We start from the raw sequence: 22,287 nt of genomic DNA, 5'->3' as shown, positions 1-22,287 counted from the left end.
TTAGGGGATGCCCCACACTTATCACTACAATCTGCAGTCCAGAAACTGATGTGGCACTCAGTGCAGTTCCCCAAACTGCCCCCCCCCCCTTCAAATTTAACATAGGTAAGGAAATAAAAAGGGCTTCATCTTGAAAACAAACAAAAATGGGGTCTTTGAATTTAAAGTGTAGCAAGCTGTTTGCTACAAATGTAACAAGTATCTTGCTACAGTCAAACTACCTCACACTGTGCACTTCAGCTGTTCCGGAGTAACAGCAAATGCATTCCCAGCATTTCATTAACATATGCTGGTACTGTACTCCCACACCATTGGCATTTGATAACTGTAACCCCTGACAAATTCAGGAACAAAGAGATAAAAAAACAAATTCTGAACTTTGAGGATCAAAGGGAAAAGATAAAGCTCATTTACTCTTGAGTCCCAACAAGCTGTTTGATGCAAATGTAGCAAGCAGCTTTCTGCAGTTAAATTATTAGATACTGATCTTTTTTTTTTCTCTGCAGAATATCTCTGACTGATTTGCCCAGTATCTCATTGAATTTTTGATTTTCTAGTCAATTATTATGGATTACAGTCAGTCAGTAATGCCAAACTTTAGAATTTTATATTACTTATTAATTACACAGTGCATGTTCATGCAAAACAACTTATTATATTAATGTTTTAAGTGAAAAGGATTAAAATTTAAAAATTATCTTTGTCCATAATTCTTGAGCAAAGAAGTTTAAATGTATAACGCAAATGCTGTTTCAGCATTGGTAAATGAAATGTGTAATTTTGCAGAATGTCCATATTTTTGCCTCTTATTTTTTGGTCTGTTTCTAATATTTTTTTGATTGTTTTCTGGCAAATCATGGGAGGTGAGAGGTGTTGGGTGATGAAAGGTTTTGGCTTGGTGGCCCCCGAACATGTCCTAAATAGGTCCATAGACCCATGTAGTTTTTAATGCTGGACCTGATGACTGATACATTTCAAAAAAGCCTTTGATTACATTAAGTGGCAATTTGTTTGCTATGTACAGTAGAAATGGTGTTTTTCTTACCATTCTTAACAGTGACTTATGCACCTCATGCAAGCCTAATGATTACTCATTTGATAAATAGTGCCCTGTCTTCACCCTGAAAGCTGTACAATGGTGCAAGGTAGGAATGCAGCTCTGTTCCTAATCAAAAATGAAACACTGAATTTGGCCATTAGTTCTTCTAGTATGGCAAGGTGGTCTTTGTTTGAAGTGGAATCTAAAGCCCTCTTTTTGGCTGATGACTGCAAGATCTTAACGTAAAATCTAACATAGAACGTGCCAATATCTGTGTGTGTAGTGAAAAAAAAAGCATAACAGATACCCATGAATAAAGTGAATAAAAGTTTATCACTATTAGAATCCTACTTTACATGTAAATGGAAGTAGGAGACATCCATATACCTGTGAATAAGGCTGCATACAGCTCATAATATGATGGTTATAATTAGTTTTAAGAAATATAGGTTCAGATTTTTCATGTCCCACTCACCAGGCTGAACAAGGAGAAGTTCACGGTGAGCTGCCTGTCGGCGCTAGGATCCGCCACATAACACAAACACTCAGGTCACTCCAAGGCAAGTACAAATATGACTCAGTCATTGTCCATGCTGGTGTGAATGACCTGAGACGTACCTGCCTGGACTACATGAAAAGAGACATAGAGGAGCTCTCTGAGCATGTAGCCCAGGCCGGTATGACCCTGACCTTGAGTAGCATCTTACCCTCACCAAGAATGATGCCACAGTATGAAGACAAGATGATCAATTTCAACAATTGGTTTAAGTATTGGTGTCATTCAAAGGGGATCCAATGCCTGTCAGCCTGGGATGACATGCTCGACAAATCACGATGCTTCGCTAGGGACGGCTTACACATGTCACCCCTGGGCTTTTGGATATTGGCAAAGGCTCTTGCCACCCCCATAGTGCCTTTTTTAGGCAAGGCTCGAAAGACAAACCCACCTCCATAGGTATCACAAGGGATAAGAAACTAAGAGTAATGCTACTCAACGTCAGAAGTCTAAACCTCAAGATGCATGCACTCGAAACTCTCCTTAGCACAGAGAACATCAATATCTGTGCAGTAACAGAAACCTGGTTCAAGGCTCCCGAGAGCACCCCAGCACTACCAGGTTATACCTCATACCATGCTTTTTGGCCCCAAAACTTGGACCGAACCACAAAAGGAGGGGAAGTATAAATATTCGTCAAAGATACCCACACCTCCAGGTTGGTGGCACAGCACGAAGCATCAAAGACTATCCATGTGCAACTAACAGTGGGTAAAACTGCCTTCCAGTTTATAGCCTGCTACAGACCACCCTCCCAAACCCAGGAACCCCACTCGGCCTTCCTGAGAACACTGGAAAATATGAAGGTCTCTCCAAACACCATTATATTGGGCGACTTCAAGTACCCAAACATAGACTGGGATCATTACTCTAGCTCAAACACCCTAGCCCAAAGGTTCCTAGAATTTATAAACTCAAATGCTATGGAACAACTTGTTACCACTCCCACAAGAGGGGAAAACATACTGGACCTGATCATCACCAACATGGGGGCTCTATGCTCCAGACCAGAAGTGTATCCCTCACTGGTAAGATCAGACCATAAACTAATCTCACTGGATATTCACATCCCGACCCCACCCCCTGCCCAGAAAACCACAGTGAAAAACGTCTCTAAAGCAAATTTCACACTCCTCAAAACCGAGGTGGAATCCTTCAAAGCCCCCGGGCCTGTGGAAAATATGGCCCAGACCGCAGAATCCTTTATAAACACATTCTATGAACACCTTCAGGAATGCATGGATCATGCAATCCCAAATAAAACCAAGACCCAATCCTCCAAAGGCAGGCGTCCTGTCTGGTGGACCCCAGCCATAAACAAACTATACAATAGAAGGAGGAAGCAACTACATGATAGAGCAAAATCCCAAAAAGGGAAGGCATCTCTGATCAGTATTAGCAAAAAACTATGGGCACTCATAAAATCGTCTAAGGCCAGCTTCAAGAGAAAAATTGCACAGGACACTAAGGATAATCACAAGGCTTTCTTTAGTTATGTTAGGAACCTGGGTGGTAATTCCCAGATATGCTCAGAATTAGTCCAAAATGACAAAAAATACACCGAACCCACAGACTTTGCTAACATCCTAGCTGACAGGTTCAGTGCAAACTTCTCCCCCCCTCCCCACCAAAAGGGCAAATATCTATCCCAGCAGAGTGCTGCCCCCCTGACATCTTAGATGCTCAGGTAAGAGCCGCCCTCTCCAAAGCAAAAAACACAGCATCAATGGGACCAGACGGTGTCCCAGGCTGCGTCCTACATGAACTCCAAGAAGAGCTAAACCCAAACATAAAACTACTGTTCAATCTCAGCCTTATTACAGGATATGTACCCAAAGAGTGGTGTACAGCAACAGTGGTCCCTCTCCACAAAGGTGGTGCCTCAACGGATCGTGGAAACTATCGCCCCATAAGCCTGACTAGCTTGATCTGCAAAGCTATGGAAAGGATCATCATGGACCTCATAAATAAAGATATTGGGGATCTACAGACACTGGATCCTACCCAGTTCAGCTTTGTTAAGGGCAGATCCTGCCTCTTAAACCTGGTCAATTTCTTTGAAACAGTCACCAAAGCCATTGACGAGGGGAAGGTGGTCCACACAGCCTACCTGAACCTCTCAAAAGCCTTCGATACAATACCCCACTCGGGCATTATAGATAAGCTCACCAGCTTAAATATAAACCCCTATGTCACTAGATGGGTTGCAAACTGGCTCAAGAACAGAACCCACATGGTTAGAATTGCTGGAGCCATGTCAGACTCCAAACCAGTTACAAGTGGCGTCCCACAAGGCTCAGTCCTGGGACCTCTCTTGTTCGGTATATATTTCTCGGAGGTACAGGCCAACACGGAAGGACTGTGGCTGACCAAGTTCGCAGATGACTGCAAACTAGGCACCATAATCGACTCTCCAGCTGACACAAGCATCCTACAAAAGGGCCTCATAGAAACAGACAACTGGTGCCAGAGCCATGGCCTCAAGCTAAATGCCAAAAGTGTATAGTCATCCCCTTTGGCAAAAACAAAGTGCCCACAAATTACCACATAGGTGGTAATCCGTTAAGTACGGAAGAAGTAATTAGGGACCTGGGGACCCAAGTTGATAGCAATCTCTCATTTGAAAACCACATGGCCAAAGTGGTTAGAAAAACATTTTATATAGCCCACCTAATCATGAAGGGATTCACATCTAGATCCGGGGAGGTCATCGTGCCTCTTTACTCATCCCTCATCAGGCCCATAATTGAGTACAATGCCCCTTTTGGGATGTACCTTACCAGACACCTGCAGCAACTGGAAAGACCCCAAAAGTACATCACCAAGAGGATCAAGGGGCTCAAACAGATGCCATATGCTGCCCGGTTAAAGAAACTCCAGCTCTACTCAGTGGCATACCGCCTGCTCAAAGGCGATCTGTGCCTGACGTATAAAGCCATGTCCAACCAGGAATTAATGGACATGCTGCATCTCAGAAAATCCAAATCCCATCGAGCTAAACGCTCGAGTGACTTGAACCTCAGCACTGAAATAAATAGGACATGCTGGAGGGACAGATTCATAACCCAGAGGCACCCTTCACTCTGGAATAAAATCCCAGTCCAGGTTAGGCAGAGTCCCTCATTGACTCTCTTCAAGAGGAATCTTGATGAGTGGATGGGAGATCATAGGTTTACCCCGGGTATCACTTCTGTGTCACTGTTGGACAGATGCACAGTATACTAACCTCGAAAAAGGGCATAGCAAAATTCATTTAAAATGGGTGGCGAAAGCCAAACACACTCCGTCTAGGCTTATAAATGCCCTAGGGCAGATAGCCTAGTATGAACCTATGAACCTATGTAATCCCATAGTTACTGTAGACTGAAAATATTACTCTTAGGAGGGGAAGGGGGTTGACATAATGGTTAAGGTGTTCACCTTACAGACACAAGGTGCAGGGTTCATTTCTCACATGGGGTAATTGGCTAGGCTTAAAATGGCCCACAGGGGCAGTTAGCCTTGCACTAATCTATGAATCTATCTATGAACCTAGCAGAATAACAACTGTTGGGATGTTTGCAGCACATTGTTGATTTGGCCGGTTAGACATTTGCAAGTCCCTGGTAGTAATAAATAGCTATTTATCTGGGTTGCAGTAAGTATGACAAAGCGGAGGTTAGGGAAACTCTTCAACTTTGTAGTTTCCAGACTGGTTTAATAGCAAAACTAAGGAAATGCCATCTTTCTGTGAAAATGCAGTCCTTTTCCTGAGGAAGGGTACAGGACACCTTTCAAAAGCTTGGAGGAAGTCTCATCAAAGCCCTATGAACTCCTAGGATGTGGTCCAAAAACAGCATCCTTATACATAAATTCTAGGAATGCCCACTTATATTAGCATTATGAGGATACCTAACAGATTTGCTAAATAAAGAATTAGGTAAGCAGACCACATGCTTCAAGGAGTACTTCTTGTGTACTGGCCATCAAACCTTGTATATTAGGTATCCTGATGTTACAGTTTGGGCATTCCAATTGGCTGCAACAGTGAGATCTTACATTGCATCAAAACTGGAAGGAGCTGAGTCACATGATAAAAGCAGGCCTAAGGAAAAGGCTAATATGACACAGATCACTGATGGTAAACTCTCAGTCTGTGAAATAAGAGATGCAAGCAAAACCATAGTCAGCAGCACAGCTACAGTGTGAATTGTTCTCTGTAGTATGTTAGTAGCATTAATTTATGACTCCTTTTGTAAAATCACTAGCAGATGTACTAATGGTTTTATGTAGTCACTGCCCAGATAAGTTTTACTTTGTCTAATACATAAAGGTAGTCAACATATATGCATGCGTTTTTATGTTAGCGAATACAATGTTAAATATGTTTTATTGTTCAGTTTTGAGTGAGTTATTTCGCCTTTCTGTCTTAATAGTGTTCTCTAGCTTATTGTTTAATAATACATAGTAAAAAAGAACTGTATATCAAGCGGAGTTCTCATAAGATGGAACTCAGAATGAAGATGTTCGCTTGGGCTAAAGGGAAGTCTCTGTGTTCACCAGTGGGAGTGGTTAACACTGAACAGCCTGCCTGTCCCTGGAGGAGTGGTTACTACCTAGAAGCTGTAGTTTTATTGGCCATTTTGGGTCAATTCTAAACTCCTTGATCTGTCTCTCTTAAAACCCGGCTGCCTCGTGGTTTTGGCGTCTTTTCAGGCTTGCTAGTTGTTGCTGAAGCACCTACCAAGGGGAGAAAACGCTGAGAGAAGAAAAGGAGCCACTTTTGTGATTTTAAGTATTTTCTTCTGAATTTTTGTTAAGTTTTACTGCTTTGCAGCCTACTTTTTGGCATTTTCCGGCTTGCTAAAGTTTATATCTGTAACAGTAACAGTACTTGGAACACATCTAGAGCCTGTTTACTGCATTTCCTGTGTTGCACTTAATTTAAAATCGTTTTTTTTCTCTAAAAACTGCATTTTACCTGATTTTGGCCTAGCACTCAAGTGTGGGGTCATTTATTGCACTGTTGTGATTATTTTGCTGCTTGTGTATCTCTGCTACCTTTAAACTACAACAAAAAGAAAAAAAAATCTTGCTTTTTTCCCACTTTCTGAAAGTTAAGAAAGTTCAGTTACAGCTTTGCTGTTCTGAACTGTTTGGAAGTTTCTAGAAGCACAGTGCTTGCTTGGGCTAAAGGGAAGTCTCTGTGTTCACCAGTGGGAGCGGTTAACACTGAACAGCCTACCTGTCCCTGGAGGAGTGGTTACTTCCTAGAAGCTGTAGTTTTATTGGCCATTTTGGGTCAATTCTAAACTCCTTGATCTCTCTCTCTTAAAACCCTACAACTCTCTTTTTGTGCGGTTTTGTGCACTGAGCAGCGTCGGACAGCGCCGCCTAAACAGGTTTAAACTATTCCAGGCTCCACAAAGTCTGCTCTTCACTTCTTCCCTTAGAACTGTACAAACTCTCAAAGTAATCACTCTATTCTCGTTCTAAAGCCCTGCACTTGCTCAGCTCTTATAAGGAAACACTAACTAACTAAAGCACTACACCCTCCTTGACTTCTCATAAGTATTAGGCTCCCGATTGGTCCTTCCTGATCAAGTGAAAAATCAGTTCCCTTCCCTAATCTGATCAGTAAAAAAACAGTTACCTATACTAATCTGGTATGTCCAAGGGTCAGTTTCAAGGTTACTCTCCAGTCCAGCTGGTGAATCTGGGAATTTTGAGGCAATGTTACAATTGCCTTATGTACACAGACAACCCTCTCCTTCTTCCAACAAACTCTAATACATGTGAGAGATGCAATTACACAGCCAAACTGGAGGCAGAGCTCTCTCAACCCAAGACTGGCACAGTCAGTCAGGAGGAAAAGGTAACCACCCACACCACAAATCCAGTCTCACACAGACCTATTGCATCTGCATACCCAACACATAAACACACAAAAACATACTCGGAGGCTCTAAATAAAAATCTGCCTAAACAGCAAAGACCTCCTAAGCAGATATCCAAGCAACAGCCACCCCTCAACAATACCCACAAATCACATATCTCACAAAATCAGTGTGCCTCACAGTCACAGCCCTTAAGGCCAAACAACACACCAAATACACTTGTTATAGGGGACTCTATTGTCCGGCGCACTGACGTCCCACTCACCAGACTGAACAAGGAGAAAGTCACTGTAAGCTGCCTGTCGAGTGCCAGGATCCGCCACATAATGCAAGCACTCAGGTCACTCCAAAGCAAGTACAAGTATGACTCCGTCATTGTCCATGCTGGTGTAAATGACCTGAGACGTACCTCCCTGGACTACATGAAAAGAGACATAGAGGATCTCTGACCATGTAGCCCAGGCTGGTATGACCCTGACCTGGAGTAGCATCTTGCCCTCACCAAGAATGATGCCACAGTATAAAGACAAAATGATCAGTTTCAACAATTGGCTAAAGTATTGGTGTCATTCAAAGGGGATCCAGTGTCTGTCAGCCTCGGATGACATGCTCGACAAGCCACGTTGCTTCGCTAGGGACGGCTTACACCTGTCACCCTTAGGCTTTCGTATACTGGCCAAGGCTCTTGCCACCCCCATAGTGCCTTTTTTAGGCAAGGCTCAAAGGACAAACCGACCTCCATAGACAACCCAAGGATAAAAAAACTAAAGGTAATGCTACTCAATGCCAGAAGTCTAAACCTCAAGATGCACGCACTCGAAGCTCTCCTCAGTATGGAGAAAATCGATATCTGTGCAGTAACAGAAACCTGGTTCAAGGCTCCTGAGAGCACCCCAGCACTACCAGGTTATAACTCATACCATGTGTTTCGGCCCCAAAACTCGGACCGAAGCACAAAAGGAGGGGGAGTATCTATATTCATCAAAGATACCTACACCTCCAGGTTAGTGACACTACACAAAGCATCGGAAACCATCCATGTGCAACTAACAGCAGGCAAAACTGCCTTTTAGTTTGTAGCCTGCTACAGAACACCCTCCCTAGTACTGGAACCCCACTTGACATTCCTGAGAACACTGGAGAATATGAAGGTCTCTCCAAACACTATGTTATTGGGTGACTTCAACTACCCAAACATTGACTGGGAAAACTACTCAAGCCCAAACACCCTCGCCCAATGGTTCCTTGAATTTATAAACTCTAATGCAATGGAACAACTGGTCACCACTCCCATAAGAGGGAACAACATATTGGACCTGGTCATCACCAACATGGGGACTCTATGTTCCACACCAGAGGTAAACCCCTCATTGGTAAGATCAGACCATAAACAAATTTCCATGGACATCCATATCCCGTCCCCACCCCCAGCCAAGGAAATCATTGTAAAGAATTTCTCAAAAGCCAACTTTGCACTTCTCAAGACTGAGGTGGAATCCTTCAAAGCCCCTGGGCCAGAGGATAATACAGACCAATCCACAGAATCCTTTACAAATACATTCTATGAGCACCTGTAGGAATGCATGGATTGTGCTATCCCAAATTAAACCAAGACTCACTCCTCCAAAAACAGGAGACTGGTCTGGTGGACCCCGGCCATAAATAAGCTATACAACAGAAGGAGGAAGCTACTACATGACAGAGCAAAATCCCAAAAAGGGAAGGCATCTCTGATCAGTATTAGCAAGAAACTTCGATCCCTCATAAAATCATCAAAGGCCAGTTTCGAAAGAAAAATTGCCCTAGACACTAAAGATAATCACAAGGCCTTCTTTAGTTATGTCAGGAACATGGGCGGAAACTCCCAGATATGCTCTGAATTGTTGCATAACGGTACAAAATATACCGAACCTACAGACATAGCCAATATCCTGGCAGACAGATTCAGCGCAAACTTCTTCCCCCCCAAAGGAGCAAATGCCTATCCCAACTGAATGTAACCTCCCTGACATCACAGATGCACAGGTGAAAGCTGCCCTCTCCAAAGCAAAAAACACAGCATCTATGGGACTGGATGGTTCCCAGGCTGTGTCTTACACGAGCTCCAAGAAGAACTGAACCCTCACATTAAGTCACTGTTCAAACTTAGCCTTACTACAGGATATGTACCCAAAGAATGGCGTACAGCTACAGTGGTCCCACTCCACAAAGGTGGTGCCACAACGGACCCCAAAAACTATCGCCCCATAAGCCTGACTAGACTGGTCTGTAAAGCTATGGAGCGTATTATCATGGAACTCATAAACAAAGACTTTGGGAGCCTCCAGACACTGGACCTTACCCAATTCGGCTCTGTTAAGGGCAGATCTTTCCTCTTAAACCTAGTTGATTTCTTTGAAACAGTTACCAAAGCCATAGATGAGGGCAAGGTAGTCCACACAGCCTACCTGGACCTCGCAAAAGCGTTCAACACAATACCCCACTCGGGCATCATAAATAAGCTTACCAGCTTAAATATCAACCCCTATATCACAAGATGGGTTGCAAATTGGCTCAGAGATAGAACCCACATGGTCAGAATTGCAGGTGCCATGTCCAAATCCAAATCAGTTACAAGTGGTGTCCCACAGGGCTCAGTTCTGGGACCTCTCTTGTTCAGTATATACTTCTCTGAGGTTCAGGCTAACATGGGGGGATTATGGCTGACAAAGTTCACAGATGACTGCAAACTGAGGGCCATAATCAAATCTCCAGCTGACACAAGCATCCTCCAAAAGGGTCTCACAGAGATGGATGCTTGGTGCCAGAGCCACGGCCTCAAGCTAAATGCTAAAAAGTGCATAGTCATCCCCTTTGGGAAAAACAAGGTGCCCAGAAATTACCACATAGGTGGTAATCCATTAAGTATGGAAGAAGTAATTAGAGATTTGGGGACCAACGTAGATAGTAATCTCTCCTTTGATAATCACGTTGCCAAAGTGGTTAGAAAGACCTTCTATGTAGCCCACCTTATCACGAAAGGGTTCACATCTAGATCAAGAGAGGTCATTGTGCCCCTCTACTCATCACTCATCAGGCCCATAATTGAATACAATGCCCCTTTTGGGATGTACTTTACCCGACACCTGCAGCAACTGGAGAGACCCCAAAAGTACCTCACCAAGAGAATCATCGGCTACAAACAGATGTCCTATGCAACGCGACTAAAGAAACTCCAGCTCTACTCAGTTGCTTACCGCCTACTCAGAGGCGATCTATGCCTGACGTACAAAGCCATGTCACACCCAGAATTAATGGACATGCTCCACCTCAAAAATCCAAGTCTCTTAAAGCTACATGCTCCAGGAACCTAAACCTCAGCACAAAAATAAATAGGACATGCTGGAGGGACAGATTAATTTCCCAGAGGCTCCCCTCACTCTGGAATAGAATCCCAATTCATGTTAGACATAGCCCCCCGCTGACCCTCTTCAAGCGAAATCTGGACGCGTGGATGGGAAATCGCAAATTCACCCCTGGGATCTCTTCTGTGTCCCTGCTAGACAGAGGCACAGTAAACTAATCTTAAAAGGGTACCTTCTGTGACTTACTTTACAGAGGCACAGTAGGCTAATCTAATAGGGAGGCAGAAGCCAAATACACTCTGGCTAGGCTTATAAATGCCCTAGGGCAGATAGCCTAGTATCTACCTATGAACCTATGAACCTATAAATGCAAGTACCTAGGAGTTCAACACATGACGTTTTTGAAACACTACAACTGTGTTTCTAAGACAGCAAACTAACTGCTTGGAAGAATTTGTTACCTCAGTGAAAGAGCCGAACTGCAAAAATTTTGCATGTAAAAATCATCTAGATTATCCTAGTACCTAGGCCAGGCTTATACTTTGATCAGTAATCTTAAAAGTTATATTGTCCACTTAATGGCCAAAACTATAGTGGCCATTAACAGCACTTCCTTCAGGATACAATACTGTATCAACCGGAAAACCCATCCAGGGTTTGAATTCAGAAACAAAATCAACATCATTCACTGATTATATTACACAAAAGTCTGCATAATATTTAATTTCTAACTTTAACAGCAAAGTTGAGATGGTACCAGACAAACAGGAAGTTACCTGCTAGTTCATCTTATCTCCTTCTAGCACTGTATATCTACAACACAGATGGAAGGGCATAATTTGCTGTATATGCCCTATTGTTATGGAATTCTGTCTCTGTCACCATGTGTCAGGTCCAGAAAATCTCAGTCTATTCCAACAATCCCTATAAGATATCTGAACTAAACAGTAACATTACATTTGAGGTATAACCAGCGTTGAAGCCCATAATGTCACTGTAATATCAGACAACTTTGTCCATAATATTTGGCAACCACAGTTCTTGCTGATGTCACTTATGTCTCTGTTATCTTTCTGTCTCATTACATTATTACAAGTGCCCTACTTGATGCCTGCTTTTATGAGGTTTGTGTGGACCTGAAGGCTTGGCTCATTTTGTCAGTACACCTGTTCAGTGTAAGGTCTGGGAATGTTGTGTACCTATAAGAGATACAAGAAATATGGAATGTGACTCATATGAGGGGTTGGGGTTCAGCAGTTTTGTGTAATACTTCATTCCAATGACATCTTTGTGTTTCTGTGTCTCCTGGCTCCATAGGTACCATCCCTCTGTTTGATGTAACCATTAACAGCTCTATTGGGTTAATACAGAGCTCGAGTTTGGAGCTGCTCCATATTAATATTTTGGGTGATTCAAGTGTTTGGCTTTCCAAAATAATGTTAGTGAATAATAAAAGGCTGTACCAGAAGTGACAGTTAATTGTGAATATTCAGTTCCCATTATAGTAACTTCCTAGATTTACAGTGTTTGACAAATAGTCAGTATATTTCGAAAGAATTTAAACCAGGAAAACAAACAGGAAAGAAAGTGTACTTATCTGTAAATAGAATGGTGTTCCATGGACTACACACACACACACACACACACACACACACACACACACACACACACACACACACGCACACATGTTCCATGGACTGCACACACACACACACACACACACACACACATGTTCCATGGACTACACACACACACACATGCACGCACACATGTTCCATGGACTGCACACACACACACACATACACACACACACATACACACAAACAAACGCACACACACGAGTATATATGTGTGTAGTCCTGTACTAAAATAAAAGTAAAATAGTATGGTTAGAGTAACATTTTTATAAAAAGCAGTATTTTAACATTTTACCCAGCTTTGAACATTTTTATTGTTGAAATACAATACAGTAACAGGTAAATTATCCACTACTGGTTGCATCTGTTTGTATTTCTGAAACTGTCTCGCTGCTCGGACAAACTGCTAAACAGACAAAAACAACAAAAATGTATAACTGTTCTTGAAGCAGTTAATATGATGGCAAAATGCATTTCAAGTGCTGTATAATCATTTATGAGCAAAAATTGACTGATACGCAGTGCAACTACTATTCCCCGGATACAAACCCCAGAAAACTGATTACAGGAAAAGATTGACAGATGGTAACCTGAACACACGGTATTAGAAGGTTACAATTGCACATTGTGTACTAAGGCAGACTTCTCAGTTTCAACGTTTTAGGCAGACTTCTCAGTTTCAACGTTTTTCATTTGTTCTGACTGCCTTTGTCACTTGTTCCAAAACAATTCTATGAACTTGACCTATAGAAGGCTAACTTCTACTCTGAGTCAGAAATCTCTGTTAACAGCCTTTAATTATATTCCAAGGAGGAACCCAAACAAACAGGCATGCACATTGCAATTAGATAATGATTATCTGTGTCTGACACATGCTGTTCTAATTATTGTGCTATATTTATGATAGAAATTGATGAGATTAATTTCATTAGCAAAATATATTGATTTGGGCACATTGTTGTGGAGTATTGTGAGATAATGTGATGAACACTTGCCAGATTAAGGTAATTAACTCATTAAAATGCCCACTGTGATATAAAAGCAGTGTCATTATGAACTGTTTGTTAATAAACTGCTTTTTGTGGTGTAATTTCATTTGTGATAGTGAACAAATTCACTTTGGGATAAATCTATGCACGGGTTTATTATAGAGCAATCCTATTGCTTATCCCTTTAAGAATTTAAGATGCTTTCATGTCTGTATTCTATTTCTGTTTCCCTGTTCTTTGTAAGGCAGCTAAATATGCATTAAGATCAGTCTTCCTGTGAGATGTTTGTTTAAAACAAAAAATATCACCATGCCTTCTCAAATGGAATTGACTGTTCTGAAAAGTGCCCCCACACACAATTTTCTTTTAATGCAGCTAATCTATTCCCTCATTTAGCTAGCAGTATTTAAGAAATTATGTTTTATAACACAGACGAGAAATTGTAGGCCTGCAACAGAAGAACCACATTTTATGTATTAGTTTATTTAACTAGTGTTGTGAAAAGTTACAGCATTCCTTGATGCAATATGGCAGGTATCCATCAATCTACGGGGGATATAGCATGGCTTGGAGGAATCAGTGATAACTGTGCTTTCCCTCCTGTTAGGTGAATCATGACTCAATGTTGTAGACACTTATCAACTTGCCCATGCCTTGAAAACCTAGATTGTCTTTTGGATTTGATATTTATGCACCCATAGCTAATGGTTTTAACCTAAATGCACACTATCACTGCTAAACTAATATAACTGACTGTTTTCTGTCAGTCATTACTGATGAATTATTTTGTTCTGTAGGGGTGAAACCACAAGCAAATCAGAAATATATGTAAAACTAGAGAGTGTGCTAATTTGTGGGATGCATGTCTTTTTGTTTGTATTTTATAAGAGTTTTGTATGACTTGTTTCTTCGACCACTTTATTGATTCTTCATAGGTAAGTACTAGGCTATCTGCCCAAGGGCATTTATAAGCCTAGCCAGTAGGCTATCTGCCCAAGGGCATTTATAAGCCTAGCCAGAATGAGTTGGCTTTCGCCACCCCCTTAGATTAGTTCCCTGTGCCTCTGTCCAGCAGAACCATCAGTTCCCTGCTCCACTGTCCAGCAGAGCTATTAGTTCCCTGCGCCACTGTCCAGCAGAGCCATTGCAATGATCCCCAGGGTAAATCTTCTGTTTCCCATCCACCCATCAAGGTTTCTCTTGAAGAGTGTTAGTGAGGGGCTCTGCCTGATGTATATTGGAATCCTGTTCCAAAGCATGGGGAGTCTCTGGGATAGGAATCTATCCCTCCAGCATGTCCTATTTATCGTTGTGGTGAGGTTTATATCTCTAGAGCATGTGGCTCTCTGGGATTTGTTTTTTTTAGGTGGAGCATGTCCATCAATTCTGGGTTGGACATGGCCTTGTATGATAGGCAGAGATCACCTCTGAGTAAGTGGTATGCAACTGAGTACAGCTGGAGTTTCTTGAGTCGGGCTGCATAGGGCATCTGTTTGAGGCCAGTAATCCTCTTGGTGAGATACTTTTGTGGCCTTTCCAACTGTTGCAGGTGTCTTGTAAGGTACATCCCAAATGGGGTGTTGTATTCTATGATGGGTCTAATGAGTGATGAGTAGAGAGGCACAATAACCTCTTTTGTTCTAGATGTGAACCCTTTTGTGATTAGGTGGGCCACATAGAAGGATTTTCTAACCACTTTGGCAATATGATTATCAAAGGAGAGATTACTATCTACTTGGGTCCCCAGATCCTTTATTACATTTTCTGTATTTATGGGGCTACCACCTATGTGGTAGTTCGCGGGTATTTTGTTTTCCCCAAAGGGGATGGCTATGCACTTTTTGGCATTTAGCTTGAGGCCATGATTTTGACACCAGGTATCCGTCTCAGTGAGACCCATCTGAAGGGTGTCTGTATCAGCCTTTCTTGTAAGATCTGTAAACTTTGATATTGCCCAGGCCAAGATTGGATCTTTATGTCTCTACTCCATGGAGTTGGCTGGGCACCTAGTTATTTTAGAGTTCAATATAGTAAAACCTGTTTGTGAAAATTTTAGGAAAAGGGATTGCTATACATCAAATTATGTGAAAAGAAATGTATCAAATATGAAATGAAGGGGCAGTTTGGGAGTGAGTGCTTTTTTCCCCAAACCACATTTACTTTCAGATGGAACAGGACCAGTTATGGAATATAAAAGTGGGGGTACCACAAGATGCAGGGTAGGTAGCACAACTTCTGTGATACTGAGGTGATATGTTTATTGGTGAGAAGGAAGGACATAGATAGAGATAGGAGACTATGGAGAAAGTCAGAAATTCGGGGGGGGGGGATCCTTGCTATGAGGTGATTAAATGAGAATGCATCTTACACAGGAGACAGGGGAGGGCACTGAATCAATTTTTGGTAAAGAAGTTTTTTAAAGAGGGGACGATGGGGCAAAGTCCCCTTCATGTGGAAATATGAAGAGCTTGTCCCCATTTAACCTAGTGCCAGAAATTACAATTTTTGGGGAGTTGGGTTTTAACAACAACAAAAAAATTCCACCTTAGGAGATAGACACAAAGAATGATACCATAAGTTGCTTACGCAATACACAATTATATACCTACATAAATATATATATCTCTGTGTGTACATCTTTATCTAGTCTATATCTATGTATTTATTTATGTGCAAGGATTACAACTTCATTACTCTTAACATTGGCACTGAAAGTGGGAATATGCTTGAATATGTACTAAGTCTGAGATTGTGGTATCTCAGAGAATTCCCCTTATTCTGAACTACACAGATACCAGAGTCAGTACATGAAAGCAGCAGTTGGTAGGGTGCAGGCCCCAATTTTAGACTGACATAATCAGCTATAATAGTACAGATTTAGTTTGTGTGTGTGAGTGTGTGATTGTGTGTATGCATGAGTGTGTGTGTGTGTCCTCACTATGCTGCCTCATATAGCCCAATTGTTCCTTCAGGAAGTGATAGCTGTGCTGCAAAGACCAGCACCATCATCCCCCTACTTCAGGATATTTTGTGACTTTATAACAGTAGCTCCTCTGAACATGTCTGTAATCATCCCAGAGTTTGGTATACAGTAGACAACAGCTAGGTTATGTTATTTGCTTCTGTGGATGAAATAACCACCCCCACCCTCGTAGCAGCCAGCACTCCCAGTGGAACTCCATCTCCTCACAGGGATTCTACAGTGGAGACAAAGATGCGGACCTTCACTCAACACCTATTCACTGAAAAGAGAAGTACCAGGAAACCACGTCTCTCCTCCCTTTCCTTTACATAGGTTCCAGCAGGTGCCTGAATTCCTTTATGAACTCAGGTTAGCTGGGTAATAATTAAGTCTTTATTGCTGTATGCCATTAGAGCTGGCTGTGAACTGGGGTACTTAAAGGGTGTTATTTGTTGTAATAAACAAATATCTGGACATAGTTCAGTTAATATTATTTACTTTCATCAGTCCTGTATTAGCTGATCCATGTCTCGGCCTAGATTATTTATTTGTTTGCCTTTCCATGCTTGCTGACCATTTTGAGTTGCTTCACTTTGCTGTCATGCTTTCATTCCTTAAAATGGGTATAAACATGGCTCATGGGAGGAAAAAACATATTTACTTATATGAGACTGAAGCTAAATATGAGGAAATAATCCAACTGGGCATTCCTAGACTTGGAGAAAGTTTATGACAGGGTCCTAAGAAAGCTGATTTTTGGGTAGTCCTGCAATAGTTCAAAAGTCCCAGAAATATCAATAGACTTAGTGCAGGCTATAAATAAGGACCCAATGACACAAGTACAAACAATGTTCAGCCTAACATAGGGGTTCCCATTGGGAGTCAGGGTGCATCAGGGTTGATCTGTGAACCCATTACTGTTCATCCTGGTGATGCAGACAATATGGCATTACAAGCAGTCTCTCACAGGAACTTCATCAAATGATAGGGGAATGGAATGTAAAACCTGAATGAACATGGAATGAAACTGAATGCAGACAAGGTTTTCATGGCAAAAGATAAGGGAATCAGAAGAAGCCTAAAACTGAGTTAAAAGGGAAAATAGTGGAATAGGTTATCAGCTTTGGTTGTCTGGGAGGAGTAGTTGAGGAGAAGGGAAGTATGGCTGAGGAGTGAAAGCTAGAATCAGGGAGGCCGTAGCCAGCTTTTACAGAGTGTCAGAGGCAGTATGTGACTGAGAATGCCAAAAAAGCTAAAAAGTAAAGGTGTACAAAGCAATGGTGTGACTACTTCTGCTGTATGGTACAGAAACTGGGCAGTAAAGTAGAGATGTTTATGAACCCAGAGGTGATAGAGATGAAGTTCCTTAGATATGTGGTAAGATGTACACTGGAGACAGATGAGAAAATAATTAAATCAGAGTAGGTCCAATGGCAGAGAAGGTCAAAGAGAGCAGGTTGTGGTGGTTTGGGGACATTTGCTGGAAGCAGATGGTGATTTGGTGAATGAGATTTGGAAGAGACAGGAGGAGGCAAGAGGAAACAGAGACAGATGGATGGATTGCATGAGAGAAGAGAAGACCTGTGACAGTCATCCATGACTGTTGAAAAGGGTAGGAAAGTGGCATTGAATTGAGAGCTGTGTTGACAATTGACACAACACCCTGACCCCATGTACAAAATGGAAGACAATTATAAATAGCAGAGGAGAACATGTGATTTCTTTTATGTCTGTATCAGCCCCACAAACAGTGTATATACATGGAAGTAAGGCAGTAGTTTAATAATAAATGGTTGTAATGCGAAATGGTAGAGTCCACCAACTCTGAATTATGGTAGCTAATAACTGATTGTATGTGATTGTTTCCATCAGAATGGTTATGTGTCAAGGTATTATCATTCACATTCGATTGCTGTAAAGCTGACCATCTGTGATCATGTCAGTAAGTGTACAGGGATGCTTTTCAAGGCTTTAGCAGAGGTCATGGCAAAAAAGCTTGGGGGAAGAACATTTTGTTCAGTGGCTCTGTCTTTGGATAATATAGAATTATTTTATTGATTACAAGATCTAATGAATGACATAGATAGTGCCCAGAGTAACAAAGTATTGCAGGTGGCATGGTCTGATTTGTAATGTAGCAATGGAGAAGCTGGTGTTGTACAAGATTTTCTGATGTAGTGTCTGCGATGAAACTTAAACTCTCATGTAAGAAAACATAATTATTTGTTATTATAATGATGTGTCCTAAGTATGATGAATCAGGCTATTCTTCTGTTACGTTTATCTTAATTTGTCCTGCATAGGGTCAGTAGCTTTGGTGACTATGATAGATCATTGTAAATGTTATGGGCTCTTGGTGCCATACGCTACTTTATTCCTTGTGCTGCTCATTAAGCAGTTGATTTACTTTGTAAAATTATCCTGCTACAGTATGCAGTTTCAGTTTGGTTACTGTCTGAGGCATTTAGATGAGAATGTTAGTGTTAGTGGTAGTTGAAAGGGCATGTCTTCCTTGGTTTTTGTGGTGTTATGACAAAGTTTATTAGCCATTTTTCAAGGTTTTTGAAATCCTTCTAAAATTATGTTTAGACTGTTGGTAGGTCTGGGGCAGAATATAGTATTACCAAGGGTTTACTATCATAAGTATGAAATGCAGTTGGCTGAAATGTATTAATATCAACTTGGAAAACAGAAAACAGAGTGTACCAACATGCAAAATGTCGAATCTGCATACTAATATGCAAATTTGACCTTACTTGACATTAGTAGAATGCAGTCCTACACCTGCACCAGACGTAACATGAGGATTTTGCAGGGGGGGAACAAGCCCCCCTGCATCCCCTGTGGAGGGCTGCACCCCCACACCTCCTGTAAAATATCTATTCCAACTCCGAGATCACACTACAGTGGGGAAAAGGGTAAATCTCCCAATCCCTACTGTACTGCACTCTCTAGTTCTATGACTGACCTCACCATTGTGAATGCACTGAGCATTCACTAAAATGGAACTCGCACAAGGGAAGGATAAGCAACATGTTCGGCCACATGTCATTCAACAAGCCGTGGCCCCTCCTTTGGCAATTTCAATGTAAATCATTACCAAGTCATTGGCATGCTGAATTGATTTTGCAGATTCACAGCTTTTGTACATCGCATTTCTAAACATTAAGAAAAGGGGTCAACAAAGGACATAGTCTTATTGTAATTCAAGTACTGATAGCTTCCAGTTGGATAAGTTAGCTCCTTTGCACAACTTTGGATTCGTTTAAAAGGAAACTGTTCAACCATTTGCATCTAGCTGTATTATACTTCAGACTTTATGCTCAGGCATTTATAGGGCATGACTGTTGAAGGCTTTCTGAAAAGTATATTGCACCCATGATGAGTATATCCATGAAAAGGGCAGTGTAATGGCACAATGGCTACTATTGTTGCCTCACAGCAAGAGGATATCTGGTTCAATTCTCAGCTGGGGTGACCTCTGCATGTCCTTTGTATTTTCATGTGGGTTTTCTCTGGGTGCTCTGGTTTTATTCCACATTTCAAAGACATGCAGTAGGGTGGGATGGACACTCTAAATTGATGGTAGGTGTAAGTGCATATATGTGTCTATGATATGAAGGAACAACCACAGCAGGGCTAGCCACTCAACAGTCTGAACATTTGCTCTAGATGATGGTCACTGTTGATGTGACACCCTGACCCCATGTGCAAAAAATGGGAAAAAGGGGGTTATGGATGGATGGATAAGAGTATAGTTGTAGTTCTGTCTTACATGCTGTGTCTTAGTGGCTGGTGCAGTGTTCACTACATTGCAGGTTGGAGACCATGTTAAGAGTCTGATAATATCTCGTTCATGGCGTTAAGATGTCCTGTGCTGAAATCAGAAGGTACTTTTGAGGCATGTCATGTGGCACAGTAGATGCTATTGTCTTGATGTGAACAAGAAACTTTAATGCAGAAGACTATGCAACTGAAAGGAGAAACACACAAAAATGTCTTCTTGACAGATGACTCTAAATGATTGTGACACTGCTCTTACAGGGCTGCAGTCTGAAAAAGTGGTTAAAATTATCTTCAGTTTCTTGGTCAGATATTCTGTCAACACACACACACACACACACACACACACACATATATATATATATATATATATATATATATATATAGTGGTTATTTTAAACATTTACTGGAAGTTGTTTTAGAAGTGAATGATTTTGCCACCCATGTTTATAAAGAAGTGTTTCTATGAATTCTTGCTTGTCTCCTTGCAGGTATTCCATTTTTGTCTGAACTTGAAATTGTACTCGTTTCCGTCTTCACTGCGTTGACTACTACTGATACGTTAGCTTTTTTTCATGAGTAATCGGTGGTTGTCATGATTCTTCCACTCATACTTTGTATAGTATGGTTAGCAAATTACAGATGTCCAGAAACATGTCTCACAAATGCAATAGATCATCAGTGAATACTGGCATCTATTTGATTTGAGGCAATGAACTGCATTAGGATGGCTTTTAAAGGACTTATTCTTCACAGCATGATGGTGTTTTACAATGTGAGCTAATTGTATTATAGCAGATATTGAACTGCGGTCACTTAGGAAATAAGGACATTACGCAGTTTGTTTGTGAGTAGTCAGTGCTTGGTAGTGGCATGAATTGTGACAGCTGCTATATAAGTTGCTTTTATCGCCCTGAACATCTGAGATGTGTGGTCTGTGTGGTACTTCTGCATCACTCGTAATTAATAGGTTCCAGTAATATTGAAGGTGAGGCTGTCAAGCTTACATTCAAGTTGATTTTTAACAAATTCTTCAGGTGTTGCAGTGTTACAATGTGTTATGTTTCACAGGGTCACAGCCTCGTGAGAGACTAGCTTAGAGCCTGCATTCTCTCATATCCCTTCTCAGGTACACACACAAAGCCTATCTCTGCCTTTCCTACGTCTGAACTTGTTCTGATTGCGTTGATCTTTTCTCATGATCATCTCATTGTGATTGCCTTTACTAGCTTCTTATCATTTTCTCTAAATGTTAGCTTTGCCCACCTACCCCAAATGTTTCTAGCCTTTTACTATTTTCATTTTACCCTAAAGGGCAAATAGTGAAGTTCCAGTATTATTCTGTGACTGAGAAGCCTTCGGTTATCCTTAGTCCACATACACACACCTCATATGATGCTCTCAGTTCACATCCTATCACCGCACTCCTCCTCTTTGTTGTGTTGCACCGTAATTTTTGATCCTTTGAGTATCTGTGCTGCATATATTGTCAGCCCCCCTACCCTCCAACAGCTATTTACCATTATGATACTTTCTGATGTAAACTGGACCTAGGTTGTGTACCTACACAGATTACTCGTACAGCTTTAGTCACTGAAGGAGAATATGAGTGAGGAATTTTTGACGCATCCTTTTTTTATTTTTGTCATGATATACAAAATCATTATAGGTAACCTGTGCCTGGAAACCAAGTCTGTGATTGGTTTGTTCATGTTTAATATTACTAGGTAGAAAAGAGGCGCTGGGGCCTGTTTTGTAGTAAAAATAAATGTAACAGCAGCAATGTATTCCATTAGTGCTGCATATTTATTTTTATTGGATTTGAAGATGTGATTACCCAACAAACACTCAAGGAAGGTATCTGTTTGGGACTGAGGAAGTGAAGGAATGAACTTGAGTCATTGGAGTGCTGTCCAAGATATGTGGTCTGAACGTCTTACTGATATTTCTTCTCTACAAGCAGAGGTGGAGGAATTGAGCCTGACCACCTGATAAGTGTGGCAAGACAAGACATACAACAAACATGCTAGTGTCATGAGGAAGTGTACATGTGCTGCAGTGATGTACACACCCCAAAGGAAAAATAAAAAAGGAGAAATGA

The 22,287-nt window shown here is 41.4% G+C and overlaps 1 protein-coding gene across 1 annotated transcript in view; it reads left to right on the top strand.

The window, feature by feature from the left end:
• The window catches only part of PRKN (parkin RBR E3 ubiquitin protein ligase), a 4,754,857-nt gene that overhangs the window by 2,263,760 nt on the left and 2,468,810 nt on the right, over nt 1-22,287 (top strand). The gene's annotated exons all lie outside the window — the stretch shown is intronic.

This window comes from Protopterus annectens, chromosome 1.part0 (assembly GCF_019279795.1).
Source record: "Protopterus annectens isolate FY-2018-M chromosome 1.part0, PAN1.0, whole genome shotgun sequence".
Classification (NCBI taxonomy): Eukaryota; Metazoa; Chordata; order Ceratodontiformes; family Protopteridae; genus Protopterus; species Protopterus annectens.
The sequence above is the reverse complement of the archived record's forward strand: the minus strand, read 5'-3'. Positions and strand labels throughout refer to the sequence as shown.